The sequence below is a fragment of the Schistocerca cancellata genome, chromosome 11, assembly GCF_023864275.1.
Source record: "Schistocerca cancellata isolate TAMUIC-IGC-003103 chromosome 11, iqSchCanc2.1, whole genome shotgun sequence".
Taxonomy (NCBI): domain Eukaryota; kingdom Metazoa; phylum Arthropoda; class Insecta; order Orthoptera; family Acrididae; genus Schistocerca; species Schistocerca cancellata.
In genome coordinates, this window is record NC_064636.1 from 128,834,137 (window position 1) to 128,858,806 (window position 24,670).

Below are 24,670 nucleotides of genomic sequence, written 5' to 3' on the forward strand. Positions count from 1 at the left end.
TTAAAAGTTTTTGTCTGTCTAACAGAAAGACACAGCTGTGCCACAAATTATACCCTGTCTATAGTGGATCTGTCTGAGAACACAGGACAATATCTATCATGTGAAACCATTTGCAGAATAGATGCATATAGTAGCTCAATTAGGCCAGAATAAAGAATCACTTTGTATATAGAACTCCAATGGACTGTCAAATTCTAGCTGATATTATGTTGCGTGGACTGGATTATCCATTTATTGGATATCTGAGGCATTTATAATTGTCATTTATTAGGTTATGGTATGACTCCTTGTGGAATGTGGTCAAATGATCTGAGTGGTTGGTACATCATCATATCAACGTATTCACTGCCTGCCTGAAAATCACAGTCAGGTTTGAATAGAAATTCGTCATAAGTGTCATCTCTTCGTATAAACTGACTCTTGTGGCCTTCACATTGATGAACTGCGTTCTTCGTCCAACCAGCATTTTACCTGTATTATAAGTGGCCATCATGTCTTTGGACCACACTGTAGTTGTCCATTATCAAGCTCGAAGGAGAGCAAGAACATCAGTCAAGAAACGAAAACACTATTAACATCTAAATCAGTTGTACAAGTCACGTAGCAACGTCTTCTATATATCACTACGGTCTGTGAGATGATTTCTGTCCTTTCCTGCAGTACCGTTTACACTGCCATCAGGTGGAACATTGCTTTCTGCTGTTTCACAGTGACGATATTGTGGCTGTACAACTGCACATGTTCGTCTCCATTTTCCGCTGTGTTATGAGTGGTATTAGCTGGCCATGCATTAGGTGCATGGAGACGCCAATTCTGCAGAGATTTCATCCATCGCCAATCGTGTGACGAACCCCGTCTTGAGGTCTTTGTATTATGCTGGCAGCATGAGAGCCCTGTGTGCGAAATGTATATTATGGGGCTTGAGTGCATGTGGGCCATATTTTTGTGGCATGCCTCACACTCAGGAAAAGGAAGGCAGTAGTAGCAAGGCGAGGATGAGGATCAGGCTACGTGATCCAACAAGAGGAACACTGGAGGCATTTTTGTAACATGTTAACATGCGAACTAATGACATTAACAAGTTTCAGATGTGTGAATCCAGGGCACTTGTCATGACACAGAGCATCTATGCAGATGAACCAAAGAGCAGTTTCAGACCACTTCAGCATTTGGTGACAACGCCACAGAAGTACTAAGAACAGGAGCAGTATATGTAGCTTAGTCATAATCTAAGAGTGGAGACGGTTTACACATAAAGTTGACAGGTGTTAGGTAAAGAAAATAAGTTTACCCTAAGTGTTGGTTGCAGGCAGCGTGCTTCAGTGATGGGTGGATGCAGTCCTAGCCTAACATAGAGGTATGCATGATAGGAAATCGTTCTAACACAACTCTCACGGAACAGCAGAGACAGTTCAAGCCGTATTTTTAAGACAGTTGTAACCACTGGATTAAGCCCATTATCTTCAGTCAAAACAGGAAGACGTAGAAAGAAAATGGGGCCATCAACACACTTTATGAGTCTTTGGGACTCATTTTATCATTATTGACATTGTAAGACATGAGAGAAACTAGTTGCAGGTATTATTTTAAACCATCTTTAAATACACCTCATTTGAAATGCATAAAACATAATTACGGTATCAATTATGTTAAGGGAATTTATGTTGAAGCTGCATATGAATTTGAATTCAATAGATGTAATAAGAATTCGATGGAAATATGGGGAAAAGTAGAAAAATCACACTTTTTTCTTTAGATTTTAAAAAACGTTCTGATTTACTATGTAAATATTGAATTCATTTTGATGAAATTTAATAGCATGTATAATTCAGTGAAAATATTGATGGATTATATTTAAGTTTATATATTGTTTTTAAAGGTTTCTCATTCAATAACCAGAAATTAAAAATTCTCAGTCAATATTCTTTGTTGAACAACATGAGATTAAATTCGAAAAGAGGAGCTAATAAAACTAAAATAAATAAATTCTTAAAATCTGAATGATCCAATCACATTTAAATAGAAAAATGAGAATGAAATGATTTAAAAAGTTTGTTATAAATTAATGATCAAGTCAGTATTTTGAAAAAGGACGAACAATTTAAGAAAGAGATAAATATAAAATTAGTGTCAGATGGTAAAAGAGTGATAAACGAAATTTTGAAAATAGAACAATAAATGAAAAATGTTCAAATGTGTGAATTCCTCTGTGCCCAAACTGCTGTGGTCATCAGTCCCTAGACTTACACACTACCTAAACTAACTAGTGCTAAGAAGAACACACATGCCCATGCCTGTGGGAGGAGCCTGCTGTGGTTTAAGAGTGAAAAAGTGTGCGCTTATAAAGTTGATGATAAGGAAGAGAAATAATCGAAAGAAGTGACAAAATGTTTTGTTAAAAACGAAATACATTTATAAGCTTATAAAGATGGTTTATTTAACAATAAAGAACAATATGGAACAACAAATCTAGTGTGAAGTGAAAAGCACTAAGTTTATTCAGATGAAGTCAATAAAAATTAATTATAATAAAAGAATTGTAAAAAATGAAGTACATGCATTGCTGAGTTAAAACATCATGAAATTAAAAACTTAAAAATTTAAAAAATATTGAATGTAAATATTTATAAGTTACTTTATCTATCTGTGTATGTATATATATATACATATACACACATGAAGTTCGGTGGCCGGAGGAACAAGACTTTTGGTCAGGTGAATACAGGGTTATAAATATAAAATCAAATAGGGGTAATGCAGGAGTAGTTTTAATACTGAATAAAAAATTAGGAGTGCAGGTAAGCTACTACAAACAGCATAGCAAACGCATTATTGTGGCCAAGATAGACATGAAGCCCATGCCTACTACAGTAGTACAAGTTTATACGCCAACTAGCTCTGCACATGATGAAGAAATCGATGAAATGTATGATGAGATAAAAGAAATTATTCAGGTAGTGCAGGGAGACGAAAATTTAATGGTCATGGGTGATTGGAATTCGAGAGTAGGAAAACAGAAAGAAGGAAACATAGTAGGTGAATATGGATTGGGGGTAATAAATGAAAGAGGAAGCTGTCTGGTAGAATTTTGCACAGAGTGTAACTTAATCATAGCTAACACTTGGTTCAAGAATCATAAAAGAAGGTTGTATACCTGGAAGAATCCTGGAGATACTAAAAGGTATCAGATAGATTATATAATGGTAAGACAGAGATTAAGGAACCAGGTTTTAAATTGGAAGACATTTCAAGGGGCAGATGTGGACTCTGACCACAATCTATTGGTTATGAACTGTAGATTAAAACTGAAGGAACTGCAAAAAGATGGAAATTTAAGAAGATGAGACCTGGATCAACTGAAAAAAAACAGAGGTTGTACAGAGTTTCAGGGAGAGCATGAGGGAACAATTGACAGGAATGGGGAAAGAAATACAGTAGAAGAAGAATGGGTAGCTTTGAGGGATGAAGTAGTGAAGGCAGCAGAGGATTAAATAGGTAAAAAGACGAGGGCTAGTAGAAATCCTTGGGTAACAGAAGAAATATTGAATTTAATTGATGAAAGAATAAATTATAAAAACTCATTACATGAAGCAGGCAAAAAGGAATACAAACGTCTCAAAAATGAGATCGACAGGAAGTGCAAAATGACTAAGCAGGTATGGCTAGACGCCAAATGTAAAGATGTAGAAGCTTATCTCACGGGGGGTGAGATAGATACTGCCTACAGGAAAATTAAAGAGACGTTTGGAGATAAGAGAGCCACTTGTATGAATGTCAAGTGCTCAGATGGAAACCCAGTTCTAAGCAAAGAAGGGAAAGCAGAAAGGGGGAAGGAGTATATAGAGGGTTTATACAAGGGCAATGTACTTGAGGACAATATAATGGAAATGGAAGAGGATGTACATGAAGATCAAATGGGAGATACGATACTGCGTGAAGAGTTTGACAGAGCACTGAAGGACCTAATCGAAACAAGGCTCCGGGAGTAGACAACATTCCATGAGAACTACTGACAGCCTTGAGAGTGCCATGCCTCACAAAACTCTACCATCTGGTGAACAAGACGTATGAGACAGGCGAAATACCCTCACGTTTCAAGTAGAATATAGTAATTCCAATCCCAAAGAAAGCAGGTATTGACAGATGTGAAAATTACCAAACTATCAGTTTAATAATTCACAGCTGAAAAACACTAACGCGAATTCTTTACAGACGAATGGAAAAACTGGTAGAAGCCGACCTTGAGGATGATCAGTTTAGATTCCGTAGAAATGTTGGAAAACGTTAAGCAATACTGACCCCACGACTTATCTTAGAAAATAGATTAAAGAAAGGCAAACCTACGTTTCTAGCATTTTCAGACCTAGAGAAAGCTTTTGACGATGTTGACTGGAATACTCTCTTTCAAATTCTGAAAGTGGCAGGGATAAAATACAGGGAGCGAAAGGCTATTTACAAATTGTACAGACACCAGATTGCAGTTATAACAGTCGAGGGACATGAAAGGGAAGCAGTGGTTGGGAAGGGAGTGAGACAGGGTTGTAGCCTATCCCCGATGTTATTGAATCTGTATATTGAGCAAGCAGTAAAGGAAACAAAAGAAAAATTTGGAGCAGGTATTAAATTCCATGGAGAAGAAATAAAAACTTTGAGGTTCGCCGATGACATTGTAATTCTGTCAGAGACAGCAAAAGACTTGGAAGAGCAATTGAACGAAATAGACAGTGTCTTGAAAGGAGGATATACGTAAGATGAAGATCAACAAAAGCAAAACGAGGATAACGGAATGTAGTCGAATTAAGTCGGGTGATGCTGAGGGAATTAGATTAGGCACTTAAAGTAGTAAACGAGTTTTGCTATTTGGGGAGCAAAATAACTGATGATGGTCGAAGTACAGAGGATATAAACTTTTAGTACTGTATTCGTATGGATCAGAGAGTGAACTGTGTTTGTTTGGTGCAATAATAACCTAAATTTATCAGAATTTTTCCATCATTTAATTATCCTCACAACTAACCTAGACAGGGTCCTTTCCAAACGTTGTGCAATCCGAGTGTCACGAAATGAAAATTAAAATTTGTGTTAATAATAATTTTTTGCCAAACTAGCTATATTAGAATGATGTTTAATGAAATGTTTCCTTAATGAACCAGTAAATGAAAGCGACGGTCTAATGTAGTCGAAAGATAACTTAAGTATTGACATAGTAATGAAGTTTATTTTTTCGAGACAGATTTAACGGCATTTAATTGAGCAGTAAATAAGATGAAAAGAGTAGTAACTCATATACTGGAAATCTTGAATGAATATTAAATTCAGTAATCAATTTTTTTTAAATACAGCAATCAGAAAAGTTTCAGGGTCTCCCCCTCATTCATTTGAATTCTGAAGTGTTCTAAAGTGGTTTGACTAGCAAAAGTTAAAGTCAATATAAAAATCAAAATTTATCAGTGTTTTATCTTTATTAAAACTGACACTTCGTGCGTGGCACGAAAGTACAATTTCTAGGGTAACCTATGCTCGATTTTAATTAGATTAATAGACAGTATAAAGTTTTGTAGTAAACATTATAGTGTAGTGTTATGTATTCATGATTTTTCAAATCAGTACAGAATGTGAAACTATCAGTTCAATAGTCCGCAGCTCGTGGTCGTGCTGTAGCGTTCTCGCTTCCCACGCCCAGGTTCCTGGGTTCGATTCCCGGCGGGATCAGGGATTTTTCACTGCCTTGTGATGACTGGGTGTTGTGTGTTGTCCCATAGAGCCATTTGAACCATTTTTTTATCACTTCAATAGATTTTCTTGTTCTAAAATTCTATTATATTATGCAATGTTACAACTTGTTGTTTTGCATGAATATATACCAAATTGTACAGGGAAGAAACTCAGTTAATGCCTAATTAGGCTGGCGACCGTATTATTATCGCATTAGTAGCATCTTCTGGGTTGTTTTTGATCCATCCTGACGTGTAATTGCATTTCGAGCACACTTGACGGGTTATTGTTATTACAGTGTGGATGTAAGTCTGATTTGCCACCATTCAGGTACACACGGTCGATATCTATGCGAAAATCATTTCTCATAAGGTGAATCCTGCTTACTTACCACAGCACAGGCTTTAACGAGAACTGTGTCACACGGGGATTACAGCCCTACATCTATGAAAAAGAGCTCCCTGGCGAGTTCGTATACTAGGCTTGGCTTTGTGTGCTTTTAATGACCTAAAGTGGCTTTCAAGTAGTTATTGTTGTTGTTGTGGTCTTCAGTCCTGAGACTGGTTTGACGCAGTGCTCTATGCTACTCTGTCCTGTGCAAGTTTTTCCATCTCCCCATACCTACTGCAACGTACATCCTTCTGAATCTGCTTAGTGTATTCATCTCTTGGTCTCCCTCTACGCTTTTTACCCTCCACGCTGCCCTCCAATGCTAAATTTGTGATCCGTTGATCCCGCAGAACATGTCCTACCAACCTTTCCCTTGTTCTTGTCAAGTTGTGCCACAAACTCCTCTTCTCCCCAATTCTATTCAATACCTCCTCTTTAGTTATATGATCTAATCTTCATCATTCTTCTGTAGCACCGCTTTCGAAAGCTCCTATTCTCTTCTTGTCCAAACTATTTATTGTCCATGTTTCACTGCCATATATGGCTACACTCCACACAAATACATTCAGAAACGACTTCCTGGCACTTAAATCTATACCTCATGTTAACAAATTTCTATTCTTTAGAAACGCTATTCATTTACTGGTTCATTAACAGAACATTTCTTTAAACATCATTCTAATATAGCTAATTCTGCAAATAAATATTATTAATACAAATTTTAGTTTTCATTTCTGGACACTCGGATTGCACAACGTTTGGAAAGGACCCTGTCTAGGTTAGTTGTGAGGATAATTAAATGATGGAAAAGTTCTGGTAAAATTTGGGTTATTATAGCACCAAACAAACACTATTCACTCTCTGATACATACGAATAGAGTACTAAAAGTTTCAACCTGCTAGTATCGATGCAGCGGTTGGCAGCGTCAAGAAGGCGAGGCACAGAGCACACATACAACCACAGCTATGGCTCTCGATGTATCGGCACTTTAATTCTCCTTAGCGTCGCAATACTTTTCCATTTAGTGCCTATGGAATTTTGCCATGCTATGTGGGCGTTGGAACGGCATAGCCGAGGCCCAGTGAACCTATGTCTTCCAGGAGAGCCCCCTCGCTCCAGAAGGTGTTGCTCAAACCAGTGCCAAACTCCAACTACCACTACTGTGCCCGTTGTGCCGTGCAGTGCCAGCGCGCATTTTCCCGCGCTCGCCTGCCATCCGCCTTTTACCACTCTCTGATAGACCGGGTATTCATCCGAGGTTTTGCATTCTACATATCCTAACACATTGCCTACGTATGGACGAGACAGACAGTTACAATTTTAAACGTCTTACAACAATTTCAACATTTGTTACATTTCAGTTCTATTACAATATTACTTGACATTTGACATAAACATTAATATTCACATTGAAACTTATTTACAGTTTTCTTAACACAATGGCATGAAACAAAAAGAAATGAAATCAGAACATCCATTACACAAGTTTATCGTAAATCAGAAGAAAGGAAGTACTTCTATGTACAATAGTACAGAGTCGTTGTTGTTACACATGCCCCTGTTTCCAGTAAATTTCACTAAGTGCAGATTTGATGGGAACACTAAACTTTATTTTTTTATATAGTGGTACTGAAACTTTGTGTGAGTGTAACATCATAAAATTTTATATCACAAAACTTCCTTTCACTAACATTATATATATTTATACCTCTTAATATATAAAGGAAATTTACCTATCATTTACTTACGTGCCTTTGGCACAGTCCAACCTCCTATCACAATATGAGTAGCAAATTACTTATTATTATTAAATTTCTCAGATAAAGAAAATCAAAATTTGGAACAATAACACTTAACTAAAAAGCATATACAAATAAAACAATTTGTTGCTGCTTGCATTGAATGGCAGTCCATTTCCTTATTTACTAAGAAACACACACCACTATTTAGAAAAACCACTACATATATTTGCTGCCTATTATTCAGATTTGGGAAGTCCATTTCGCATCATTTTATCACATCATCTGTACCACACTTACAATTCTTCTTTGACTATTTATCTGCCCTCTTTGGTGGTTCACAGTCCTTTATATTGTGACTTACATACTGCCCACTTTGATTTTTGGCAGCCCCATCTTTTATTTCGCTTGCAGTATTTGCTTTTCCTTTTCAGCCCTTGTTTCCATACACCTTTACATTTATAGTATATTTGGTAATCTGAAACTTACATAAGTACATTAGCACACATACATAGATTTATAAAGATTTGTTACATTTAGAATAAAATAGTTTCATCCTAAGATACAGCACATTTATTGCAGATTGCTTTCTGAGTGTACTTAGGTCACTCACTGCTAGGAACATACAGTTTCAGTTCCACAACGTTTCTTACACCTGAAGGTCTCTTGGATTTTGTGTAGATCAGGTAGTAAGCATTATCGTGTGGAATGTTCTGTATTATATATGGTCCATTATAAATATATTTCAATTTGGAAATTTCATGGTTCAATTCATTCGATTTTTCGTTGGTTTTTAAAATAACATAATCGCCAATTTTGAAACTTTCAGGTTTTTATCATGTCTTTTAGATCTAGATTCAGCTTTTTGCTTTGCCCTTTTTCTGACTAATTCTTTCTTTTGATTCATCCCCAAGCTTGTACAAGGCAGAAACTCTAGTTTTTCCTCAATTAAACTTTTACTTCTGCTGGCTAACAAAATTTCTTCTGGTGGGAACCCAGTAGACTCGTGATGTAAGGTGTTCATGACATTCTCAAAGTCTGATATAATTCTGCCCTAGGCTCTATGGTTGTGACTGCAGTGTGTTGTAGACAGTCTCCCGATTTCTCGCATGTACCTCTCAACCGGGTTACTAGCTGGGTGGTAGGCTGAGATATATTTAACCTCCACACCATTTTGCTCCATTCCTTCTTTCCAAATTTTGGATATGAACTGGGGTCCGTTATCAGATAGTACTGCCTTGGGTTTCCCGATGGTTCTGAAGTATTCAACCATCCTCTTAAATACAGCTTTTGCCATTGCCTTTTTCAAGGGGTATAATTTTCAAACTTTGAGAATACTTCCAAAATTACTAAAATATATGCACAGTTTCCCGAAGTCTTTGGGAGGGGATCATACAAATCTACTGATAATAATTCTAGGGTGTCCTCAGGTAATGTACTTTGCATTGGACCTCAGATGGTTCTGCTAGGTACTTTGGATCTTTGACATACATCACACAACTTAATTCGTTCATTTACCTTCTTACTGACACTACCAGCAATCACTATTACATTATTCAGTTTATCCAAACATTTCTTTGGTCCACTGTGCCCCAATGCTAAATGAAAATAGTCTATGACATCAGTATCAAACTGGTGTGGCCAACATACTCTCCATTCCTCAGTGACTAAATCTTTCCTCCTGTATAAAATGCCTTTAAAGATTTTGTAGTATTTCTTAATCCGAGGATACTGCACACTGTCAAAATTTACCTTCATGGATTTCCATGTCGGATCCTCATTCTGATGGTACCTCATGTTTTTACATATTTGCTCAATTTTCCTTTTTCCTGAAACCTTTTTGATGTACCTTATCTGGAAAATGCCCTCTTCACCATTTTCATTGGGCACTTCAGTCATACCATTAGGCAATCAAGATAAAGCATCTGCCACGTAATTCTCAGTACCCTTAAAATAGCAAATCTCATAATCAAACTGCTGTACGTACAAAGCCCAACGGGTTGCCTACCATTAAGTAAACGACAATCTTTAAGAAAAAAGCTTTGTGGTCAGTACATATGATGAGCTTGTGGCCCCACAGATAATTCCTGATTTTCTTTAATCCCCATATAATGGCTAAAGCCTTCTTTTCCGATATAGTGCTATTTCTCTCGAATTTTGTTCGAGTTCAGCTTGCAAACGCAATAGTCCTGTGTTTGACTTCTTTGCCATCACAGTTCTTGGAAAACTTCTATACCAATCCCATAAGCACTGCTGTCAGTGCTCATGTGGAAAGGTTCTGTCAGTATGGGGTGATGCAAAATATTGTCGTGCAAGAGTTCACTTTTTAAATTTTCAAAATCTCTCATGTACCCTTCAGTCCAAACAAAAGAACTATTTTTCTTAAGGAGATTATTCAAATGAGGACTATTAAAAGCTTGCCCCTTGGCGAATTTTCTATAGAACCCACATAGATGTAAAAAGGCTTTCAACTGTTTTCTATTTCTAGGAGCTGGACACTCTGCTATTGCACTTAACTTTTCCGGGTCCTTGCCAATCCCAGTCGTAGTAATAATATGCCCCAAAAACTTTATTTCCGACTTTACGAATTCACATTTCTTCCACTTTAGTGTCATGCGTCCTGCTTGTAGAGCAACAAAAACTTTCTGCAATAATACACAACGCTTTTGCCATTCCTCAGTAGCAATCAGTAAGTCATCTACGTAAATGGTTAGGCAGGAACTTAATTCTCTCCCTAATACAAAGTCTAGTGCCCTAATAAATACCTCCACAGAAGTGCCAAGCCCAAATGGCGCTACTTTATACTGATAGCATTTCACGGCGAACAGAAAAGCGGTATATTTACAGGATTCCTTGCTCAATGGGATTTACCAGTATCCGGTGGTCATGTCCAGACTGCTTAAATAGTTCACATTAGAAAACTTTTGGTACATTTCGTCCAGATTCTCAGGTCTGTCTATTTCTTTCTTTACAATTTTGTCTAAAGCCCTGGCGTCAATGACTACACTTACTCCCCCATCCTTTTTATTCACGATGACAAGGGGACTATTATATTCACTGCTACTCCGTCCGGTTACACCCCATTCTATCATTTTATCTATTTTCACTTGAAGGGCCTGCCTCTTTGATAAGGGTACCGAAAACGGTCTTACAAAGAAAGGTTTATGCTCTAATGTCTCAATCTGGTATTCAAAGCTCTTAACTAGGCCAGGTTTGTCCGAAAATACGGTGCTATTACTTTCTGAAAGGTCAAGCAATTCTATTTTCTGATCAGGAGATATCTCTTTCAAATTTTCCACAATTTCTTTAAAATCATGCCCCTGCCTGTCACTCTCATCTATTAACGTGGTACATTTGATGTGGTACATTTCATACATGTTTGTCAAACCATCATTCCCTTGCTCGATCTCAAACAATAAAGAACCAATTTCTGAATCGAACACCTTCCCATTTTCCTCAAATTTTATTTCCACATTCATAGATACATTGTTAATTTTGACCACTCCCTGGCTACAATCAATAATAAGCTTTTCTTTATATAGCCAATCTATACCCAGATTCATTTCAGCACTCAAGTCTGGCACAATCAAAAAATCGTGTTCAAACTTTAGTCCTTTTATACTAAATCAACCAATATCTGGTTCTTTACTGGCTTGCTAGTCTTTCCAGTAGCACCAACAATTTTTACACCAGTCACTGACATAATTACTAGTCCAGGCTTATCACAGATGTGTTCGAAAAACGATTGGGAGATACCACTTATCTGAGATCCAGTATCAAGAAGTACTTGCAATTTCACATTATAAATTTCAACTGGTATTACAGTTTGTTTAACCCTCAAATGCTTTTCATTGTTGTGTTCTTCCCTAAGGAAATCCGGGTCGACGATAACATTGTCCCAAGATATGCTTTTGATCTGCAAATTACCTATATCTGGCGGTTTCTTTGGTTCTGGGAGTTCAAAGTCATTAAATACTTGAACTCTTTGTAACATTGACACTGAGTCATCAGGTGGTTCTTTTTTTCTGTGTTCATTCTCAATATCTGGGTTTTGTTTTGAAACTTCGTCATCAGTGGGTACAATATCGCAATTAGCTGTATTCCCATTATTTTCACTAGTACCGAAATGTTATCTGAACTATCGTCAGAATCTGACCATTCTGGATCGCTTTCACGTTCTAACATAAAAGCTTTTCTGAGACAGGCACTAAGTTCTTCCTCTGCATTTTCGTCAGGCTTTAATTTTAACTCAATATCCTCTTTTGGCAAAACGGCCTCATTATCAGCTTTACTCACATCCACTGTTACTTCATATTTAGTGTAATCGTCGTGGACTTCAGTTACTCGTAGGTTATTACCTGCCCCTTCCCCACGGTACCTTTCGGTAACAGCTTGTACTGTTGGCGGATCGTTAACAGAAGTTACTTCCTCGTCAATGCTTAGGATTTCATCCTCCCAATTCCTTCTTATCCTTAACCATCGTCCTATCGGCAGCACGCGTACTTTGCGCGGTGCTATTTACTCTCTCCTCCTTAAATTCGGGCCATGTCACCTGATCGACGTCCCCACTATTTCCTTTTTCACTAATTAACCTCCTTGTCTCATATTCCTTCTTAAAATCCTCCCACTCATATTGCTTGAGGCCCTTGTACAGATCATCGATCTGCACACGCCAATCAGTTACTTCTGCTATTTCATTCTCGCTATTTACTTCACTGCTAGCACTGCTAACCGCACCTCTCTGCATATCCACTGTTCCGTACGATATTTCCCTCACCACAGAATTACCACTCGTAATGTATTTGCCAGCTCTTACGGCAATATTCGTACCTAATTCTGCCGTCTTGCTAGCGACTTCTCTCTGAACAGCTGCTCTGCTAGGCTGGGCCGTTGCCCTCTAATGCTCCACTCGCCTGTTAACATGTAGCGCACTGCGGGGCGAAGATGAATCATCTGTGCACGCACCTGACGCTTGTTTTGCAACAACACGCTGCATCGTTCTACGCCTGTCCCTAACCTGTCTCATAACTTTACTGTCAGGCCGGTATTGTTTCTTAAATCGGTGCGAGCATGTTCTGTCCGCTTCCGTTTGGCCCGAACGTTCATGAAAATCAGTTTCCCACACGCTGCATCGTTCTACGCCTGTCCCTAACCTGTCTCATAACTTTACTGTCAGGCCGGTATTGTTTCTTAAATCGGTGCGAGCATGTTCTGTCCGCTTCCGTTTGGCCCGAAAGTTCATGAAAATCAGTTTCCCACACGCTGCATCGTTCTACGCCTGTCCCTAACCTGTCTCATAACTTTACTGTCAGGCCGGTATTGTTTCTTAAATCGGTGCGAGCATGTTCTGTCCGCTTCCGTTTGGCCCGAACGTTCATGAAAATCAGTTTCCCACATCGTTATTATTTTGCACGGTGTATCCTCTACCACGACCTGGTTAAGCCCCTCTTCCTCTGCCTCTACCTCTCTGTATCATGTTGACGTGAAAACCATCGCCGTCATTCCTCTCGTCATTATTGCGGTTATTCCTGTTACAAAAATTCTGATAATTGGCACGACTTTCGCGCCAGCGGTCTTCGTCTTCGACCCTTTCGAGAAACGCTTGGAAGCTGCGATGATTGCTTCCCACATATCTCTTCCAATCTTCTGGTAGCTTTATATATAGCTCCCATACGATTTCAGAACCGGATCTTCTCCCTCTTGTGTCAACTTTTGGTACCAAAATTCGCAGAAATCTTTCAAAGAATTCCTTCCCCTGTTATCATGAAGTTTGGCCATGATAAACTCGCGCCACAAATGATCCTGTTTTTGTTCGGACCAGTATCCTTTCGTAAACTTTTGTTTAAACTCTTCGAACGTCATTTGTTCGGTATTCAAGTTAACTCCCCAGCGCTTAGCGTCACATGCTAAGGCGCTAATTACTACGTTTATCTTCTCCAGACCAGATAAGTGTTTAGGAAATATCCTCTCGCAATTTTTGATGAAATCCAACGGATGCCATCGGTTATGTTTCTTGGCGGGATCGAAGCGTTCCTCACTTTCCAACAGCTTCGTAAGTGGCGTGCCATTACAGACAACACCAGGCCTACCTTTGATTTTACTCTCGAGATCGAAAATTTTGCCTTGAAATTTCCATGTATTTTGTTCACACTTTTGTACACATCCGGTAACTTTTTCGCCTAAATCTCTTTAAGTATCTGAAACTGCCTTTTTCAACTGTGAGATTCCATTTTCGCATTCGTTTACGATCTCAGTTTTAAGACCGAAAACTTTTTCGTCTACTTTTGTTTCAACTAGAGGCTCTACTTCCTCTTGGATGTTGAGAATTTCAACATCAAACCTACTGTAAATGTCGTCAATTTCCCCCTGCATAGTATTCATATTTTTATTAATTGTGTCAATTTCAGATTTCATAGTATTTACTGCAGAACTTAAATTACCCACTTTTTGTTCTACCTGTTCGATTTGTTTACTAATTTTAATTCCTTGTTCTTCGACCTGTGCTTTAAGCTGACCAACCTGTGTTTTGATCTGAACATCGACATGTGTTCTGAGCTGATCAACGTGTGTTTTAAGCTGCCTAACCTGATTACTGACTTGTGTTTGAAGCTGATCATTCTGTCCTGCAATTTGTTTGGTTAATCGTTGTTGTGTACATAGTCCCGCGTAGTCAACACGTACACAACTTTCCCACTAGAGCGCGCCCCGCTAAGCACAACAGTGCTCGTCCATCTCTGCACTACGAGATGGCACTGTCTTAGAGATGGACCAAATTCTGCTTCCGCCAATCTGCGTATTAATATGTAATGCAGCCAATGACATTGCTGCTAACATAGAACCTTTTCTCCTCGCACATCACAGTCGTGCAGTGATACCTGAACGCGCGAGGTATTATACCGAGTGTACAGACCTCTGATTAGTCAGTCTGCATTTGTCTGCTTTAGTCTGCATTAGTCTGTACCAGTCTATAATCAAGTTTCAGTTGCGCCTAATAAGATTACCATATTCCTGTACATAGCCATGAAGGTAAATGAATAGACACTTTGTCAAGTATCAGAGATATGTGAGAATAAGATTATGTACCAAGACCAAAGGAACTTCAGATTGTCAATTGTAAACAGCAACCAGAATCAAGTTACGTAATATTTATGATTTTTATTATTTTAATAAATGTGTTTGAAAATTAATCAAGTTCTGTTTAAAGTTGATCACGGTCAATCTGCTACTGTAAGCGTGCAAGTGGCATTTCTATCGTCTGACCTAACGGCAGAAGATAAACACGCCACAATAAGACCACGAGACATATTGCTTACACTCGCCTACTTCGTTAGAGCGACAATTCAAATAATGTGATGGTGTGTGTACTGAAGCACTTACAGTACACACACCACAATTGATCAAATAAGTCGTTAATGCTTAATATTTTCACACTGTCTTGTTCTACGAAATCGGTGTGTTCCAATCCTACTTCAAAATTTTCTTTCGGTTTTTTCTTTATCTGTGGTGAATCAAACATGTCAGTGGATTCGTTCACGTACCCACTATCATCTACAAAGTCATCCACTACTTCCTGTTTTATTCTTTGCTGTGTTCGAGGTGATCTCGACATTTCAATCTATTCGTAAACATATTCGTGGTATTGTACGTACGCCAATTGTCTATCGCTAACGCCATCTGTTATATGGCCGCGTAAACTCCTGTCATTGCCAGCCACATCTTCCATTACGCTCGGAGCATTTACTGTGTCTACATTCTTGTGCATACTGAACGCAAATTACACCTCACTACCGTACTTGACGTTCACTGCTATTTACTTCACTGAATATCATTGCAATTTGTGTCACTGAACATCCACTGTTCGGTATTCACGTTAATTTGTGACCGAAAACCACTGGATGTCCTGTCACTGGGAAGCCACTGTAACCTCCCTGGCACAGTTCTCGTTAAAGCCTGTGCTATGGTAAGTGAGCGGGATTCACCTTATGAGAAAGGATTTTCGCATAGTTATCAATGGAGTGTACCTGAATGGTGGCAAATCGGACTTTCATTCACTCTGTAAAAACAATAACCCATCAAGTATGTTCGAAATGCAATTACACGTCAGGATGGATCAAAAACAACCCAGAAGATGCTACTAATGTGATAATAATACGGTCGCCAGCCTAATTAGGCATTAACTGAGTTTCTTCCCTGTACAAGTTGGTACATATTCACGCAAAACAACAAGTTGTAACACTACATAATAAAGTAGAATTTTATAACCAGAAAATCTATTGAACTGATAGTTTCACATTCTGTACTGATATGGAAAATCATGAATATATAACACTACACTATAATGTTAACTACAAAACTTTATACTGTCTATTAATCTAATTAAAATTGGGCATAGGTTACCCTAGAAATTTTACTTTCGCGCCACACACAAAGTATCAATTTTAATAAAGATAAAACACTGATAAATTTTGACTTCTATATTGACTTTAACTTTTGCTAGTCAAACCAATTTAGAACACTACAGAATTCAAATGATGAATGAGGGGGGGGGGGGACCCTGAAACTTTTCTGATCAATGTATTTAAAAAAATTGTTTACTGAATTTATTATTCATTCAAGATTTCCAGTATATAAGTTACTACTCTTTTCATCTTATTTCCTGCTCATTTAAATGCCTTTAAATCTGTCTCGAAAAAATAAACGTCATTACTATGTCAATACTAAAGTTATCTTTCGACATCATTAGACCTTCGCTATTCATTTACTGGTTCATTAAGGAAAGATTTCTTTAAACATCATTCTAATATAGCTAGTTCTGCAAATAATTATTATTAACACAAATTTTAATTTTCATTTTGGGACTCTCGGATTGCACAACGTTCGGAAAGGACCCTGTCTAGGTTAGTTGTGAGGATAATTAAATGATGGGAAAGTTCTGATAAAATTTAGGTTATTATTGCACCAAACAAATTCAGTTCACTCTCTGATACATACGAATAGAGTACTAAAAGTTTCAACCTGCTAGTATCGAAGCAGCGGTTGGCAGCAGCAAGAAGGCGAGGCACAGAGCACACATACAACCACAGCTATGGCTCTCGATGTATCGGCACTTTAATTCTTCTTAGCGTCGCAATACTTTTCCATATAGTGCCTATGGAATTTTGCCATGTTATGTGGGCGTTGGAACGGCATAGCCGCGGCCCAGTGAACCTATGTCTTCCAGGAGAGCCCCCTCACTCCAGAAGGTGTTGCTCAAACCAGTGCCAAACTACCACTACTGTGCCCATTGTGCCGTGCAGTGCCAGCGCGCATTTTCCCGCGCTCGCCTGCCATCCACCTTTTACCACTCTCTGATAGACTGGGTATTCATCTGAGGTTTTGCATTCTACATATCCTAACACATTGCCTACGTATGGACCAGACACACAGTTACAATTTTAAACATCTTACAACAATTTCAACATTTGTTACATTTCAATTCTATTACAATATTACTCTGACATTTGACATAAACATTAATGTTCACATTGAAACTTATTTACAGTTTTCTTAACACAATGGCATGAAACAAAAAGAAGTGAAATCAGAATATCCATTACACAAGTTTATCGTAAATCAGAAGAAAGGAAGTACTTCTATGTACAATAAGTACAGAGTCGTTGCTGTTACAGTGCATATGAGGCTCACCTCCATTGCCAACTCGAAGAAACTCGCACATGGAAGAGAGAAAGGGTGAAGGAAAATTTGGCTGCACTTTTATACAACAGAAGCCATGACAAATAGTTACTTGACCAACACAAATCAAGAACTCTGACACCTGGTGCACTCAATAGCAGCACATGGGTACCACCACAAAATTTGGGAGAACAATAGTTTCCACAACCATGGAAGCAACTCTCTGTGTGAATTGGGCGACAAACTGTATGTCCTTTACCATGTGACCAGTTGTAAAAATACTAGTAAAAGCACTGGTAGAACTCTGTAAATAATGAAGAATGGGAACAATGAAATGTGATAAACAAAGTGTGATATCACAAGGCTATGTAATTTATGTAACATATGAACAACTTGTGCACATTTATTATAATAAATAATGAAATAAAAATATTACTTTTCTTCAGTTAATATTAGCAATTATTTACCATTACATTTAGTACTTCAATTTAAAAAAAAACAAAGGAATACCAAATTTTAATTTTTTAATTTTTATAAGAAACTATTTTCTTGTTAAATGGAAGGCATCAAATTTAAGATTTGTAAAAATTGTAAGGTTGAGAATTCAATCGGTAATTTTGCCTCACAGACATATAGAGAAGATGGTTACAGAACAACATGTAGACCTTGTTTAAATGAATATCATAAAAATATATAATAAATGTCTAATTATTTATGTATAGAGTACCTGGTTCTAAAAGTCATTACAAAAGACACTTGAAACTAATCCTAATGATTAACATTGGAATATACTATTACTGTTTGTACAGCATGAAAAAACAAAAAGTGATTAAGAATGTATGAATGCAAAAAATGTATGAATTGTCAAGGAATTAAAGATTTAAATTGATTTTTAAAATGCAACAACTAAGAATGGCTATTCAGATAAATGTAAAAAAATTTTTTCTAGAATGTATTATAAATAAAACAAATATTCCAAGTGATTTGGTGTTTTTAAAGTTTTAGAATGGTTAGAAAATTATTAGATACAATGTATTTTAAAAGAAACATCAAAAGTGTTATTTGATAAATCTACAAAAATGTTAATTATTGCATACAGATTTTATACTGAAAAATAAAATGAATTTTTTTTAAATTTTTACTAATATTATGGGTTTTATTACAAGATTATGATAGCTGGGAATATAGATTAGGAAACAATGATCATATAATTAATTTATTTCTTAATGCAAAACAGAAATACATTAAATACGAATTTTGTAAATTTAAAAATTAAAAAGATTTTCCGAGTTTTCAATATGAAAAAATTAAGTTACTTGTAAAAACGAAAAATTAAAAATTTATTTCATTTTTGAAGCAAAAGATTTTTTTAAATTTTTCGATGAAAAATGAAAAATTATTAGATCCAAATAAACAGGTTTACATGTTTAATATTTAATCCCCAAAATAATATTTTTATGTGCAGGTCTTTTCATGTTTTGATATTTGTTTGAAATTAATCATTTTAATTGATATTTTTAATGATGACAAACTGCCTATTGGCTTCTGTCTCGAGTTCTTCGGCCGACGTTCATCTAACGATTTTTCTGACGTTTGGCCAGTACGAGTGGCTTCCATTGTCAAAGCTTCACCCTCCATTGCCGGTGGTGAACTGGAGCCGAGCTCGCGGCAGCAGACTATATGTACCTGGCGCCCCAACGTCCGAGGGCTTATGCTCGGTCATTTCCGGTGCGGTTCTCCTCTAGCTACCTGCGACGGTCGTTCGCTGCAGTACGGGAAGCCAGGATCCGTTTACCTTAAGTCTTTCCTCTATCTTGTTGAAACTGTTCGCGTCTTTTTGTATTTCTACAGCTTCTCTGAACAAGCGCGTGTGATAGTGCTTGTCTACAGCCAGAAATTCCGTGTCGGCGAATTTTATTACGTGGTCGGTCTCATTCAGTGCGTGCTCTGCCACGGCCGATTTCTCCACCTGCCCCAACCTGCAATGTCGCTTATACTCTTTGATCCTGGTGTTAATTGATCGTCCAGTCTTTCCGACATAAACGTTTCCGCATGTGCATGGTATACGGTATATTCCCGACATTGCAAGTGGGTCTCTTTTCTCCTTCGCCGATCTAAGACACTCTTTTATCTTCCTTGTCGGTTTGAAAATCGTCTTTACGCCACGTTTGCGCAATATACGGCCGATTCTGTCCGTCACTCTGGGAATTTATGGCAGAAAGGCCGTACCCGACGTTTCTTTTTCTGCTTCCTTACTTCGCCGTGTGTTTGACTCTGTTACACTTCTAATATAATTTGTGGAGTACCCATTGCTTCTCAGGACGGTTCCCAGGTGTTGCATTTCTCGTTTGAGGTGTTGCGGCTCACATATTCGTCCTGCTCTCGTTACGAGCGTACTGATCATGCCTCTCTTCTGGCTCGGGTGGTGGTTTGACAGTTTGTGCAGGTATCGGTCCGTGTGTGACGGTTTTCGATACACGCTGTGTCCCAGGTTTTCGCCGTCCCTTGTGACCAGCACATCTAGAAATGGCAGTTTCTTGTCCTTTTCTACTTCCATGGTAAATGTTATGTTGGCATGGAGGCTGTTCAAGTGTCTTAGGAAGTCACTGAGCTGTTCTTCACCATGGCTCCACACCACGAAAGTATCATCGACGTACCTGTACCACACCTTAGGTTTGCAAGTCGCCGAGTCCAGTGCCTGTGCTTCGAATTGTTCCATGAAGAAGTTGGCCACCACTGGACTGAAAGGACTACCCACGGCGACGCCTTCCAGCTGTTCGTAGAAATCGTCATTCCACGTGAAATAGCTCGTGGTGAGACATGCTCGTGGTGAGGTACCCGTGGTCTAGGGGTAGCGTCTTTGATGCATAATCAAAACGTCTTCGGTCCCGGGTTCGATCTCCGCCACTGCCTAAATTTTGATAAATAATCAGTATTGGCGGCCGAAGACTTCCGGGATAAGAAGTCAGCCTCATTCTGCCAACGGCATTGTCAAAGAGGCCGGAGGAGCGGATAGAGTTTCAGGGCACTCTCTTGTCCTAGAGGTGGGAAATTGCCCCACAAGGCGGAAGAATCAGCAATGATCATGACATGAGGATGCTGAAGGCAATGGAAACCACTGCATTAAAGACACGTAACGTGTATCCACAGGACATGTGGCCTGTAATTGAAGAAGTGTCATGATGATCTCTCCATTGGCAAAAGATTCCGGAATAGTCCCCCATTCAGATATCCGGGAGGGGACAGCCAAGAGGGAGGTTACCATGTGAAAAAGATTGAATAATCAACGACAGGATAACGTTCTATGAGTCGGGGCGTGGGCGCCTACGAACAGCTGGAAGGCGTCGCCAAGGGTAGTCCTCTCAGTCCGGTGGTGGCCAACTTCTTCATGGAACAATTCGAAGCACAGGCACTGGACTCGGCGACTTGCAAACCTAAGGTGTGGTACAGGTACGTCGATGATACTTTCGTGGTGTGTAGCCATGGTGAAGAACAGCTCGGTGACTTCCTAAGACACTTGAACAGCCTCCATGCCAACATAACTTTCACCATGGAAGTAGAAAAGGACAAGAAACTGCCATTTCTAGTTGTGCTGGTCACAAGGGACGGCGAAAACCTGGGACACAGCGTGTATCGAAAACCGACTCACACGGACCGATACCTGCACAAACTGTCAAACCACCACCCGAGCCAGAAAAGTGGCATGATCAGTACGCTCGTAACGAGAGCAGGACGAATATGTGAGCCGAAACACCTCAAACGAGAAATGCAACACTTGGAAACTGTCCTGAGGAGCAATGGGTACTCCACAAATTATATTAGAAGTGTAACAGAGCCAAACACTCGGCGAAGTAAGGAAGCAGAAAATGAAATGTCGGGTACGGCCTTTCTGCCATACATTCCCAGAGTGACGGACAGAATCGGCCGTATATTGCGCAAACGTGGCGTAAAAACGATTTTCAAACCGACAAGGAAGGTTAAAGTGTTTCTTAGATCGGCGAAGGAGAAAAGAGACCCACTTGCAATGTCGGGAATATACCGTATACCATGCACATGCGGAAAAGTTTACGTCGGAAAGACTGGACGATCAATTAACACCAGGATCAAAGAGCACAAGTGACATTGCAGGTTGGGACAGGTGGAGAAATCGGCCGTGGCAGAGCACGCACTGAATGAGACCGACCACGTAAAAAAATTCCCCGACACGGAAGTTCTGGCTGTAGAGAAGCACTATCACACGCGCTTGTTCAGAGAAGCTGTAGAAATACACAAACACGAGAATAGCTTCAAGAAGAAAGAGGAAAGGCTTAAGGTAAACGGATACTGGCTTCCCGTACTGCAGCGAACGACCGTCGCAGGTAGGAGAACCGCACCGGAAACGACCGCGGGGAAGCCCTCGGACGTTGGCGAGCCAGGTACATATAGTCTGCTGCCGCGAGCTCGGCTCCAGTTCAGCACCGGCAATGGAGGGTGAAGCTTTGACAATGCCAGCCACTCGTGCTGGCGAAACGTCAGAAAAATCATTAGATGAACGTCGGCCGAAGAACCCGAAACAGAAGCCAATAGGCAGTTTGTCAACAAGTGCCCACAAAAGTCTTAACAATTTTGTATTTTTAATGATGCAATTCGATTAAATTAAAAAGAAAAATAGATTCATATTGGCACATAAAATTCATTGATTAATCATCAAATTGGGCCGTCACACTTGAAGTGTGTTGATAGCCCCATTTTAACTCTACTCTAACACTTCTTTCTTTTTCTTCAGTTTATTAGAATCATTCAGGTAATCATATATGGATTCATACTGTATTTATTCAAAGAGTCATTTTCGTCTTTTTGTTCTATTCATAAGAAACTATTTGTAAAACAACGATATACAGATATTGCATTGAAGGAGACTATGAGGTGTGAAACTCAGTATCAACGTGTGCTATAGGACATTGCAGTGATGATGGCCAGCTTGAAGGAGGACGCCTATGATGAGCGTGGCTCAGAACACCAACGAGCAGAGGGCCAACAGCAGTGCTGTAAATGAATGTCAGGACAGCTTGGGGACAGCCAGCCACTTTGGCAGCAAATGAGAGTGTGAACATTGGGGGAGCTGTGCTACATACCACAGCTGCCATAAACCAACCCACCATGGGTGACTATGAATGGAGGTGGCCAACTGGACAATAGCAGCCCAGTCTTGACGTCACGCAACACCACCGACAGCATTGCAGATGGCCTGGCACTGAGTGACTGAAAGCCGACAGCAACCACATACTGAGTGGTTGTGAATAGTACCTTCCGGACAGGAGACTCGTTCCTGAAATCTCACTTCACCCTCAAAGACGTGCAGACAAGCTGGCTCTACAAATATTCCTGGAGTAATCTCTCTGGTAGACATACCACGACAGTGTGTGGAGTCTGATGGCTACGATCCAGACAAGTTGCTCCTACATCAGCTGCTGAGTGAAGGGCAACACTCACTCTAGCGCAAAGTCGTCCAGCTAGTCTAGAGACAATTTGTGCATGTGTATAGTGCTGCATTTTATGTTTGACTTAATAAACGTAAATTGACTCCCCAGAGACCCTTGCAGATTATGTATATTTTTTCTGAAGCTGATTAATTTTTTGATACAGCTATACTTTTAAAGATAATTTGTCATGCATATATGTAGATTCTATTTGAAAAGTGCACTGTAGGTGGTAGAAACAATTTTACATTGCCCTAGGAAATAAGCACAGTGGATGATACATGATACTTGATGTCTAATTCCTTTGGGAACTGTGTGCACTGCGACCATATTATTGCCAGTCATAAAGATTGAAATCCCTTATTTCTTATTTTTCAGGTAGATTTTGGATTTACATTGCAGATCACTTGAACCTTGTAGGCCTATACCATAATAGCACAACATTTCTTATAATGTTTAACATGTAGTATGATAATTATTTTCAACAGATATCTTCACTTATACTTCACACAATACGTTTGAAATTACAGAAGAACCTACCTTTCAACCTTCATAGTTGCTGATATAACATGTTACTTGTTTGTTAAGATTTTGAAAAGAGAGTGTTTCTTAAATTATAATTATTGTCCATTAATGTATTATGGATGACTGACAACATGTGGATGACACAGTAGGAGTAAATCACTAAGGCAGAGAATGGTACGAACTCCACAGGACTGTAATCTGGTTAGGGATATTAGCCATCTCTGACCTCAGAAATTGTATGAGTGAGTAAAAATACTGCCGTTAAGACCAGAATTTTCTCTCCAGAACAGAGGCTGAATCCAAAGTCGCCTTTTCTCCAGTCGACACCTTTTCATCAAAACTCAGTAAACTATAAAAGTGCACCAATGTAAGTTTAGCCAGTTTTCTTGGAAAGGAAGGACTTTGATTTCAGACTCCAGTCTGGAGATGAAATTCGGATCTTGACTGTTGTCATGAGTGGGTTGCACTTGGGACAGTCGTCCTGAGGGTGACTTCACATTGGCACTGATCTTGACTGGAGAATCTGTGGTGAAATCGTAGCTGTACCGACAGTTTGGACCTCAATCATCTCAAACAACTTGTTCTGCCGAGGACAACCTTGTTTGTATCAAGTCTGCCACCTTGACGTTTTTTCTCCTGGTGTCCAGTGCCATATAAGTGAGTCAAATTGGTCCATGATGTGGTCACCGAACTGGAATTTCACGCTGGAATGTGCTGAGATTTTAGGGCTTTGCACTTAGTGATTGTTCATCTGAAGACTGTGGTGTAGCAACAAACTTAGGGTCTACATGAATCTTTGCTACACACAGCAGTGTTTATATGTCCTTCTCTCAAGCATGCAACTTTGTGTGAGTGCCTGACCACAGTGCTCAATAAGGTCAAGTTAGGATGCTTTTTTCATAACAGGCTTGGTTGGCAAAGTCACCTCTATCACTTACTTTATCATTAGGAGATCTCAATATTATTTGATGATTTCCTCTGTTCTGTGTCACACTATACCATTTTGAAGTGAGACACTACCCAATGCAGAAATCAACCAGAGGTAAGGGCAGTGAGAGAAGACAAGTCACTCTTTCATTTATTTTGATATTAGGGACTATTCTTTAATGTTTTTATTGCACTCCAGACATTATGTACAGTGTTAAACCATTCATATTTTTTATGGTAGC